The following is a 13,066-nucleotide window of genomic DNA, read 5'->3' on the forward strand; positions in this document are numbered from 1 at the left end:
CCATAAGAATGTTTCATAGATCATTATGTGGGTGTCATAAATACTCTTATGTGACAATTGGTATGAATAGTCCTTAGACCTGAAGTCATTACAGTTCCGTACATAAGGAGTTGTGTACTTTGGTATTGTCAAATGTCACCTATAACATGGTGGACTATAAAGTCAATCACTGGGTATGCAATGAGTTATGCGGAGGGATGTGAGTGATGTAAATGAGATCTATCCCTTCCATATGACGGAAGAGATATCTGTGGGCCCTTGATTAGTAGGACACAAGAATGCATGGTCATGCTCAAATGAGTCAATATGAGATTTTGATCTTATTTATTTTGAGTGTGTCTACTTGGAGATCAAGAAACACAAAGATTGATAAGAGGATGACACGATCTGTTAGAACTTTCGAGCCGCAAAAATCATTTTTTGCGTTGCGGAAACCCCGAAGTTCTTAGCCGCTGGATCCATGCGAAGATAAAATTTTTGTGTACTTAGTTTTCTACTCTAGATCTACTTTAGATCTACATCACAAGGGATATACCTTTGAAGCGAAGCCCTTCGCAAATCCCGCTCGTCCAAGATTCTTCGGATCTCAAGTGTGTTCAAGTGGACACACCTCTAGAAGTATCCGCACGAACAAGAGATGGAGAGAACAACTAAGTGTGTGCTAGCACCCTTACAAGTCACGGCAAGGATGAGAGCGAGAGAAGAGAGGAAGAGAGAAGGAAGAAGAAGCAATTCAATTGCCTTGAATTAGCACACAAATGCTAATTCATCTCTTTAAGTGGTCAGCCACTAAAGGAATACCAAGAGTCATGGCTCTTGGTTTTCCTCATGAGGTGGCACTCACTGAGTCACTTGATCTAGCCTTGATGATGTGGAACACCAACATTGGCCAGTCCCATGCCATGTCACAAATGAGGTGGCATATGGTCAAGTCAAACTTGACCCTTCATCTTCCTTCTCAAGTCAAGTCAAACTTGAACTCTTATCTCCCATTGTTGATCAAATCTAACCATTTGATCCAAATCAATTTGATTTAATGAATCTATATTCATTGAATTAAATTGACTCAATGAATCCAAGTATAAATTAGACTCATTTGACACATGAATCAAATTGAGTCCAACTCAATTAGTTTAATTTGGATTACTCTTAATCCAATTTAGTTCATCACATGAACCTAATCCTCTTGGTCCATCATATGAATCTTATCTCCATCTAATTGCTCTTTGTGTGTGACCCTATAGATTCTAGTAATGTTGGCAATGTTCCTAAACTAATTTAGAAACATAAGTAATGAGCGGTATCTAGCAACACATCATTACTACCCAAGTTACAAGAATGTTGAGATCGAACATACCCATTGTGAATCTCACAATATGTGACAATGTCCTTCTATCCTTGACATCTAGATTGATCAATTGAGGCATAGACCATGTCATCCTCTAATCAATCTATGTCTTGAACTCCAAGTAGACTCACTCTCATCAAATAAGCTCAATATCTCATATTGACTTATTTGGGCATGGCCATGCACTTAGTGGTCTCACTCTATCAATAATCATGATATCACTCCTATCATATAGGAGGGATAGATCTCATCTACATCACTCACATCCCTTCGCATAATTTGTTATATACCCAGTAGTCGCCTTTATAGTCCACCCAGTTACGGGTGACGTTTGACGAAGCCAAAGTATGCAACTCCTTATGAAGGGAACTAAGGTGACTTCAGGTTCAAGGACTAATAGCTATACTAATAGTCACATGAGAAACTATATGACACTCATATAACGATCCATGAAACTTTCTAATGGCGGGTCATTCAGTATACATTCTCCAATGTATACCCATGTGTCAACTTAATATCTCTATATCCATGACTTGTGAGATCAAGTCATCGAGTTGACCTACATGCTAGTCTCGTCGCATTAACATTGTCCCTGAATGTTAATACTTGGCTAGGAATGATTAAGAGTAGTATTCTCTATTTCATCTCACTATCGATTCAACCAATCGGTTGATATAGATATGAACCTTCTACTCAAGGATGATATTATACTTAGTAATTTGGCACCAATACAAGTAAGTATAATAACCATAAAGAAATGCCTTTATAAACATATAGGAATATCATACATCAAGTCCATACAACAATCATCACATGATTGGCTCTACGGCTCTAACTAACAATCTCCCACTAGCACTAGTGCCAATCAGTGTAAGCTCTAAGGCACAATGACCTAGTGTGACCATCATGCTTTCCCCTGTGCCAAAGCCTTAGTCAAGGGATCAGCGACGTTAGCCTCTGTGGGTACTCTGCAAATCTTCACATCTCCTCTATCACTGATCTCTCGAATGAGATGGAAGCGCCGTAGTATGTGTTTGGTCCGCTGGTGTGGGCGAGGTTCCTTAGCCTGCACAATTGCTCCATTGTTGTCACAATAGAGCTCTATAAGATCTTTTATGCTAGGAACCACCCCAAGCTCAATAATGAACTTGCGCATCCAAACTGCCTCCTTTGCTGCTTCTGATGCAGCAATATACTCGGCCTCTGTTATAGAATCAACAATTGTGTCTTGCTTCGAACTCTTCCAGCTCACAACACCACCATTCAAGCAAAACACGAACCCAGACTACGATCTATAATCATCTTGGTCAGTTAGGAAGCTGACATCACTATAACCCTTTATAGCTAGCTCGCCATCGCCTCCAAATATCAAGAAATATTCTTTAGTCCTTCTCAAGTACTTAAGAATATTCTTGACTGTTATACAGTGACGTTCACATAGATTTAACTGGTATCTGCTCATCATGCTCAAAGCATAGGAAACATCAAGACGATTACATAGCATGGCGTACATGATAGATCCTATGGCTGAAGCATAAGGGATCTTATCCATGCGGTCTCTCTCCTCTCTAGAAGAGGGATTTTGAGTCTTCGAAAGACTAACACCATGTGACATCGGCAGAAATCCTTTCTAGGAATTCTGCATGGAAAACCGTAGTAATACCATGTCAATATATGTACTTTTACTTAAGCCAATCAATCTCTTAGATCTATCTCTATAGATCTTTATGTAACACCCACGAAATGATAAGCTATACCTATGAGTATTTTTCCTTTAGAATAAAATAAAAAGAGAAATGGAAATAGAAACCAAAATAAAATGAAAAGGAAGTGAGGTTAAGGTTTGAACCTTGAACCTCCCACAAATAATAGAGTTAAATTGGTGTATGGTAACCACTAGGGTAATGAATAATAGATGAATAGAAAAGAATGGAAATTGTAGTTAAAAGTAAGAAGATAGTTAAGTAAAGGAACAAGAGAAAACCAAGTAGCTTACCTCCTCTTCCTCTTGGTTAAGGAAAGAAGCAAGCAAAAGTCAAGTTGCTTTCCTTCCTTTCTTTTCCTCTAATTTCATGGGAATTAAGAGAGCGTAGAGATAGAGGGGTTCAGGGGGTGAATGATGACATGTTTCATTTACATGAGAAATAAATAGGATTGAGAGGAGAAAAGAAAGTTGTTAATCCTTCCTCCTCCTTCTTTCTCCTTCTTCCTTCTCCACCGAGACATAGAGCCCTCTCTCCCTCATTTCTAAAAACCAAGCTAAGGTTTTCTCTCCAAGGAAACTAATTCCTAAGAAGGAGTCTCAAGGTTTACTCCTTACAAAAAAGAGAAAACAAAAGGGAGAACTAGGAAGAGAAGCTCCTTCTTCCTCCTCACAAGGGTACCACTTTCTTTAGGATCAACAAGTGAAAGGATGTAAGTATCCCCTCACCTGTGGTACAAGTTGTTTATGGTTTCCATAAGATTAGAATGCTTAAAACCTAGGGTCACAAGGTTGAACTTTCGGCCAAGTGTAGATGAAAGAACTAGGAAAGCTTAAGACCTAAACTAACCAAGTTCACTATATCCTTATGATATGTATGCTATGATAAGAGATTGGTTTGGTGTTCTTATGCTTGTATGTTGCTTAAAACTTAATTTCATGGTCCTAAGGTGTTCGGCCAAGTCATGAATAAAAGGATAGGGAAGTTCAAGACCTAAATAAGCATGTTCATTATGTCCTTATGATAAGTACCCTAGTATAAGAAGCTAGTTAATGTTCTTATGTTGTATGTTTACTTAAAACCTAGATCTATAATTGTGAACTTTCGGCAAAGTGTAGATGAAGGACCTAGGAAAGCTTAAGACCTAAACTAATCATGTTCACTATGTCCTTATGATATGTATGCTATGATAAGAGATTGGTTTGGTGTCCTTATTGTTGGGTTCGTCGGGCCGCGAAAACCGCTTTTCCGCGTCGCGGAAACCCCGAGTCACCCAAAGCCATGGATCTCGTGCAAAGATTCGGAAACAAAAACTTTTCGAAAAACCTTTTCTTGTACGAGTTTGAAAAAGCTTTAGATCTACACTAAAGTTAAGATCATTACCCTTGATGCGCGCCCCACGCGAATCCCGCTCGTCCAAATGATGCCGGATCTCAAGACCGTCAAGCGTACGGTCCTCTAGAAGTATCCACACGGACACACTAGATGGAGGTGACCAAAAACCAAGGTGTGCTAGCACCTATGTGGTTCGGCCAAGGAAGGAGGAGAGGGAGAGAGCAAGAAAAACTCTCTAGGAGGAAGAAGAAGAGTGAATGATAGAATCATTTTCAAAAAATGAAAATTGTTCTCTCCACATTCAAGTGGCCGGCCACCTTCACATGTGCAACTCCCATTTCCACATTAACTGCAATTAATGTGGAGCCATTAAAGAGTTGTAACCCCCATGAGGTGGCACTCTAGGATGATGTGGATCAACACCATTGGTCCACATCTTGCCACCTCACTAAATGACATGGCAACAAGTGTAACTCCTCATTTAATGTGGGCCGGCCACATTAAATGCTATGGAGGCTTGTAACCTCCATGAGGTGACACACATTGATGATGTGGAGCAATCCTATTGGTCCACATCTTGCCAACTCACTAGTGATGTGGCAAAAAGTCAAGTCAAACATGATTTTTTCTCTTCCTCTCAAATCAAGTCAAACTTGATCAAATCTCTCTCATGGTTGATCTAATCCAACCATATGATTCAAGCCAACTTAATATAATGAATCTAATTCATTAAATTAAGTTGATTTAATGAGTCATAATCTAAATTAGACTCATTGAATACATGAATCAACTTGAGTCTAACTCAATTAGCCCAATTTGGATTACTCTTAATCCAATATGATTCATCAAATGAATCTAATCCTCTTAGTTCATCATATGAACCAAATCTCCATCTAATTGTCCTTAGTGTGTGACCCTATAGGTTCTTGTAACGTTGGCAATGCCCTAAACCCATTTAGGAGCATAAGTAATGAGCGGTATCTAGCAACACATCTTTACTACCCAAGTTACAAGAATGTCGAGATCTGACATCACCTGGTGACTACTAATTGTGACTCCTCACAATATATGTCGTTGTCCTTCTATCCTAGACATCTAGATTGATCAATATGAGGCATAGACCGTGTCATCCTCTAATCAATCTAAATCTTGAACTCCAAGTAGACTCACTCGATCAAATGAGCTCAACATCTAATGTTGACTCATTTGGGCATGGTCATGCACTTCGTGGTCTAACTCTATCAAGAATATTGATGTCGCTCCCGTCATATGGGAGGGATAGATCTCATCTACATCACTCACATCCCTCTGCATAATTTGTTACAATAATCGCCTTTATAGTCCACCCTGTTACGAGTGACGTTTGACGAAACCAAAGTACATAACTCCTTATGTAGGGATCCATGGTGACTTCAGGTCTAAGGACTAATAGTCATACTAATAGCCACATGAGAAAGTATATGACACTCATATAACGATCCATGATACTTTCTCATGGCGGGTCATTCAGTATACATTCTCCAATGTATACCCATGTGTCAGCTTGATATCTCTATATCCATGACTTGTGAGATCAAGTCATCAAACTGACCTACATGCTAGTCTTATTGTATTAACATTGTCCCAGAATGTTAATACTCGACTAGGAATGATTTAGAGTAGTGTTCCCTATATCATCTCACTATCGATTCAACTAATCGATTGATATAGGTATGAACCTTCTACTCAAGGACGCTATTATACTTAGTCTATTTGGCACTAATACAAATAAGTATAATAACCAAACAAATGGCTTTATTAATATACAAGAATATGATAAAATGAGTCCATACAATCATCAAATGATAGGCTCTAGGGCTCTAACTAACAATCTCCCACTAGCACTAGTGCCAATCAGTATAGGCTCTAAGGCCTAATGACCTAGTGTGACCATCATGCTTTCTCTGTGCCAAAGCCTTGGTCAAGGGATCTGCGATGTTAGCTTCTATAGATACTCTGCAAATCTTCACATCTCCTCTATTGATAATCTCTCGAATAAGATGGAAACGTTGTAGAACTGCTATGAACTCTGCCAGCTCATAACACTACCATTCAAGTAGAATACGAACCCTGACTGCGATCTATAGTCATCCTGGTCGGTCTGGAAGCTGGCATCACTGTAAGCCTTTACAGTTAGCTCATCATTGCCTCCATATATCAAGAAATATTCTTTAGTCCTTCTTAAATACTTAAGAATATTCTTGACTGCTATCCAGTGACTTTCACCTGGATCTGACTGGTATCTGCTTGTCATGCTCAAAGCATACGAGACATCAGGTCGAGTACATAGCATGGCGTACCTGATAGGTGGTAGGCTCATCCTCTATGAGCACAATGTCATCATGGTCAAACAAGAGAAATGAGTATCTCTCAGGCTGACGACGTACCCTATCAGACCTGCGAAGAGGTATGTCTACTTGAACTGGTTGTTGTTCCTCAGCTCTTTGTGGAACAACATCATCCACAACACTTTGTGGTTCCAGTTCAACTTCCATCAAGGCATCAGTGCTATTGTTCGCATCTTGAACTTCTTCAAGATCGAATGTGCTCCCACTAGTCTTTCTAGAAACAAAGTCCCTTTCTAGAAAGAAGTAATATCCCTTAGTTTCCTTGGGATATCTGATAAAGTAGCACTTGACGTCGAACGTAAGCCTCACAACCCCAAATCCTCATGAAAGACACCTGGGCATCTCTCCCAGTCCATATCCTATATGGTGTCTTTATCACGGCCTTTGATGGAACTCGGTTGAGTATGAAAGCTGCCGTGTCTAGAGCATATCCCCATAGATATGTCGGAAGATCTGTGTGACTCATCATAGATAGTACCATATCTAATAAGGTACGATTCCTCCTTTCGGATACACCATTCCACTGTGGTGTTCCAAGAGGAGTGAGTTGAGATAAAATCCCACACTCAGCTAAGTAGTCACAAAACTCATGGCTTAAGTATTCACCACCTCGATCTGATCGAAGTACCTTAATACTCTTGCCAAGCTGGTTCTTGAATTCTTTGAACTTTTCAAAGGATTCAGACTTATGTGTCATCAAGTACACATAACCATATCTACTGAAGTCATCAGTAAATGTGATGAAGTATCTATAACCGCCTCTAGCAGCAACATTGAAAGGGCCACATACATCACTATGTATGAGTCCTAACAAATCAGTTGCTCTCTCGCTGTGCCCACTAAAGGGAGTCTTGGTCATCTTGCCTCGTAGGCATGACTCGCATATCTCATATGATTCAAAATCAAATGAGTCCAGCAAACCATCCTTATGGAGCTGGGATAAGCGCTTGTCATTTATATGACCTAAGCGACAGTACCAGAGATAGGTTTGGTTCAAGTCAGTCGACTTGATCCTCTTGGTATTTATGTTATAGATAGGGCTCTCAAGGTCTAGAATGTAGAGTCCGTTTATCAGAGGTGCACTACAATAAAACATATCTTTTAAATAAACAGAACAACATTTGTCTTTTATTATAAAAGAGTATCCTTTCTTGTCTAAACAAGAAACTGAAACTATGTTCTTAGTTAATGCAGGCACATAACAACAATCGACTAACTCTAGTACAAGCCCAGAGGGCAGAGATAGAAAGTAAATCCCTACAGCAACAGCAGCAACCCGTGCTCCATTGCCTACTCGTAGTTCCACCTCGCCCTTTGTCAATGTCCTGCTATTTCTCAGTGCCTGCACATCAGTACAAATGTGAGAAGCACATCCAGTATCTAATACCCATGATGTAGAAATAGATAGATTGACTTCTATAACATATATACCTGAAGTGGAAGTCTCACTTCGCTTCTTCTTAAGATCCTCCAAGTATACCTTGCAGTGCCCGGTCTGACCGCAGTGGAAGCAGGTAGCATCCTTGGAGACCCCTCCTTTAGGCTTCAGTGCCTTGCCTTTGCCCTTGGTTTGAGACTTTCCCTTACCTTTGGGATTGCCCTTGCCCTTGTGCTTCTGGACCATCAGAATGGGCTTAACCTTCTTAAGGTTAATCTCAGCAGTTCGCAACATACTAAGTAGCTCGGGCAGTGGCTTGTCAATCTCGTTCATGTTATAGTTGAGAACGAATTGACTATAGCTATCCGGCAAGGACTGCAAGATCAAGTCAGTGGCCAGCTCTTGGCCAAGTGGGAACCCCAGTCTTTGTAGGTTCTCTATGTACCCAATCATCTTGAGTACATAAGGACCTACAGGAGCCCCGTCTGACATCTTGCACTGAAACAGTGCCTTAGAGATCTCAAATCTCTCATGCCTCGCTTGTCCCTGATATAGTTGGCGAAGATGCTCAACCATATCGTAAGCACCCATCAACTCATGTTGCTTCTGAAGCTCTGAGTTCATGGTCGCGAGCATTAGACAGGACACATCTAATGCGTCATCTTGATGCTTCTTGTAAGCATCTTTGTCGGCTCGTGGGCATTGGGAGGAGGAGCCTCCGGAATGGGCTGCTCCAGAACGTACAGTTTACGTTCTTGGGTGAGAACTATTCTCAAGTTCCTGTACCAGTCCAGGAAATTCGCTCCGTTGAGCTTGTCCTTCTCAAGGACAGATCGCAGGGAGAAGGAATTCGTGTTCGACGTCATGGTTATCTACAACAGAAAATTTGTAGAAATAAATATCATATTCTTTTAGAATCATTTAATTAGGCCTTTAACTAAATGATGCTCCCACTGAATACTATAATTCTTGTGGGACAAGATCCACATCATACTAACCCTTGAGTTAGCTTTGGCTAATACGCCCAAGGCTTAGTATGATCGGTAGGTAACGATTACCAATTACATCTCTATGCAACTCTTGTTTATAGGATCAATATCCGCATTTATATTAAAACTCGAGTTAGCTTTGGCTAATACGCCCGAGAGTTAATATAGATGTGATTTTGACCTATCTTTTCCAACCGTTGGAAGAATGCCTATAGTTGACTCGATCTAACCGAGCAACTAGGAATACTCAATCTAATTGAGTTTGTATTCACCCATGCGTTGATAGGCGGGACCAAGATTGTCCCTCCGTACCCTACCAAGATAATATGTATTGCTCTGCTTTAGCAGATTCAACAATACATGTGATCGAGGTAGTGATAGGTATCACGGCACGGTTAGGCATTTTAGAGTTGGTTCGATCTAGATCTAATCTAATCGAGAAGGATGCATCTTGTGCACGACTTAGATCTAATCTAATCGCAAGGGTGCATCATGTGCACGACTTAGATCTAATCTAATCGTTAAGGCACTAATTAATTAATTAATTATTAAACATGCATCAAATACATAACAATTAATTAATTAATCTATTTGTGATTTAGTCATGGCCCTACTACGATCTTCTCAAGCCAATGAGAAGATCGAATGGTCAACCTAGGGTCAACAGCTTCTCCAAGCTCCTCCCTTTGACCACCTTGTGTTGCTCATGCTCGCCTCGGAACTCCGTCTTGTGTCGACCCTCCACCGCTCCAATTTGTACATTACAATTTGAAACTCGAGTTACATTCGAGTCTAAATCTAATTTACAACAAGAATATAAGAGAAGGCACGACGCGCAGGTCGTGAATAAATAAAAACATACAACACGCGCAAACACATAACGGCACGCAGGCCGTATTATGAATTACAACACAACCAATCATATTGGGTTTTTGGGCCATGACTATCACAAAATTTATATATAATTCAAAATTATATATTTTCATAATTTTCTATAATTTTAAAATTAATTTTTAAAATTTTCGATAAAATTTCGGTGGTCCCGTTTAGCGGTTTCGGGTGCAATGGAAGCGGATCCCTTGCGGGGCCGAGGGCGGGCCCTACCGCGATCTAACCATCGCGAGGCTTCTGCGATCCAACAGCGCCTAAACCGCTGTCCCAAAGCGATTTTGGCGAGACATTGCCGTTTGGAAAAATCTTCCGTGAGTTCGTTTTAGCGATTTGGTGCAACCGCGGAGCAAATCCCCTTGCGGGGTTAGGGGCAGTACCCCTACCCACGATCTAACCATCGTGAGTTGCTCCTTTGCGATCTAATGGCACCCGACCCCGCTGTCCCAAACGGATTTGGGGCAAAACGAAGCCGTTTAAAAGAAAACTTTCCGGTAGACGAAGCCTACAAGTGCCGAGACACTTGTGCTTCGCTTCTACGGAAAAATTACTCATAAAAACTCTAAAAACTCAATTTTTACAGAAAATCACAGAAGGTATATTTTTCATAAAAATACAAACGAACTCGTACAAGTCTTTGCACGTGGCTCTGATACCACTGTTGGGTTCTTCGGGCCGCGAAAACCGCTTTTTCGCGTCGCGGAAACCCCGAGTAACCCAAAGCCGTAGATCTGTGCAAAGATTCGTAAACAAAAACTTTTTCAAAAAAGCTTTTCTTGTACGAGTTTGTAAAACTTTAGATCTACACTAAAGTTAAGATTATACCTTTGATGCGCGCCCCACGCGAGTCCCGCTCGTCCAAATGATGCCGGATCTCAAGACCGTCAGCGTACGGTCCTCTAGAAGTATCCACACGGACACACTAGATGGAGGTGACCAAAAACCAAGGTGTGCTAGCACCTATGTGGTTCGACCAAGGAAGGAGGAGAGGGAGAGAGCAAGAAAAACTCTAGGAGGAAGAAGAAGAGTGAATGATAGAATCATTTTCAAAAAATGAAAATTGTTCTCTCCACATTCAAGTGGCCGGCCACCTTCACATGTGCAACTCCCATTTCCACATTAAGCGCAATTAATGTGGAGCCATTAAAGAGTTGTAACCCCCATGAGGTGGCACTCTAGGATGATGTGGATCAACACCATTGGTCCACATCTTGCCACCTCACTAAATGACATGGCAACAAGTGTAACTCCTCATTTAATGTGGGCCGGCCACATTAAATGCTATGGAGGCTTGTAACCTCCATGAGGTGACACACATTGATGATGTGGAGCAATCCTATTGGTCCACATCTTGCCAACTCACTAGTGATGTGGCAAAAAGTCAAGTCAAACATGATTTTTTCTCTTCCTCTCAAATCAAGTCAAACTTGATCAAATCTCTCTCATGGTTGATCTAATCCAACCATATGATTCAAGCCAACTTAATATAATGAATCTAATTCATTAAATTAAGTTGATTTAATGAGTCATAATCTAAATTAGACTCATTGAATACATGAATCAACTTGAGTCTAACTCAATTAGCCCAATTTGGATTACTCTTAATCCAATATGATTCATCAAATGAATCTAATCCTCTTAGTTCATCATATGAACCAAATCTCCATCTAATTGTCCTTAGTGTGTGACCCTATAGGTTCTTGTAACGTTGGCAATGCCCTAAACCCATTTAGGAGCATAAGTAATGAGCGGTATCTAGCAACACATCATTACTACCCAAGTTACAAGAATGTCGAGATCTGACATCACCTGGTGACTACTAATTGTAACTCCTCACAATATATGTCATTGTCCTTCTATCCTAGACATCTAGATTGATCAATATGAGGCATAGACCGTGTCATCCTCTAATCAATCTAAATCTTGAACTCCAAGTAGACTCACTCGATCAAATGAGCTCAACATCTAATGTTGACTCATTTGGGCATGGTCATGCACTTCGTGGTCTAACTCTATCAAGAATATTGATGTCACTCCCGTCATATGGGAGGGATAGATCCCATCTACATCACTCACATCCCTCTGCATAATTTATTACATACCCAGTAATCGCCTTTATAGTCCACCCTGTTACGGGTGACGTTTGACGAAACCAAAGTACATAACTCCTTATGTAGGGATCCATGGTGACTTCAGGTCTAAGGACTAATAGTCATACTAATAGCCACATGAGAAAGTATATGACACTCATATAACGATCCATGATACTTTCTCATGACGGGTCATTCAGTATACATTCTCCAATGTATACCCAAGTGTCAGCTTGATATCTCTATATCCATGACTTGTGAGATCAAGTCATCAAGCTAACCTACATGCTAGTCTTATTGTATTAACATTGTCCCAGAATGTTAATACTCGACTAGGAATGATTTAGAGTAGTGTTCCCTATATCATCTTACTATCGATTCAACTAATCGATTGATATAGGTATGAACCTTCTACTCAAGGACGCTATTATACTTAGTTTATTTGGCACTAATACAAATAAATATAATAACCAACAAATGCCTTTATTAATATACAAGAATATGATACAATGAGTCCATACAATCATCAAATGATTGGCTCTAGGGCTCTAACTAACACTTATGCTTGCATGTTGCTTAGAGCTTGGTTTCCTCTTCATGAAGGTTTCAGCCAGTATCCAAATTTAGGGTTCAAGGAAGCTAAAAATTTTACCTAGCATGCTCATGTATCACCTTATGATATGATATGAATTTAGCTAGATATTTATGCTTGCATGTTGCTTAGAGCTTGGTTTCCTCTTCTTGAAGGTTTCGGCCATTATCCAAATTTAGGGTTCAAGGAAGCTTAAAAAACTTAACCTAGCATGCTCATGTTTATCCTTATGATATGATATGAATTTAGCTAGATATTTATGCTTGCATGTTGCTTAGAGTTGTTTTTCTCTTCATGAAGGTTTCGGCCATGAACAAATTTTAGGGTTCAAGGAAGCTAAAAATTTAACCTAGCAT

The sequence above is a fragment of the Zingiber officinale genome, chromosome 11A (genome assembly GCF_018446385.1).
Source record: "Zingiber officinale cultivar Zhangliang chromosome 11A, Zo_v1.1, whole genome shotgun sequence".
Lineage (NCBI taxonomy): Eukaryota > Viridiplantae > Streptophyta > Magnoliopsida > Zingiberales > Zingiberaceae > Zingiber > Zingiber officinale.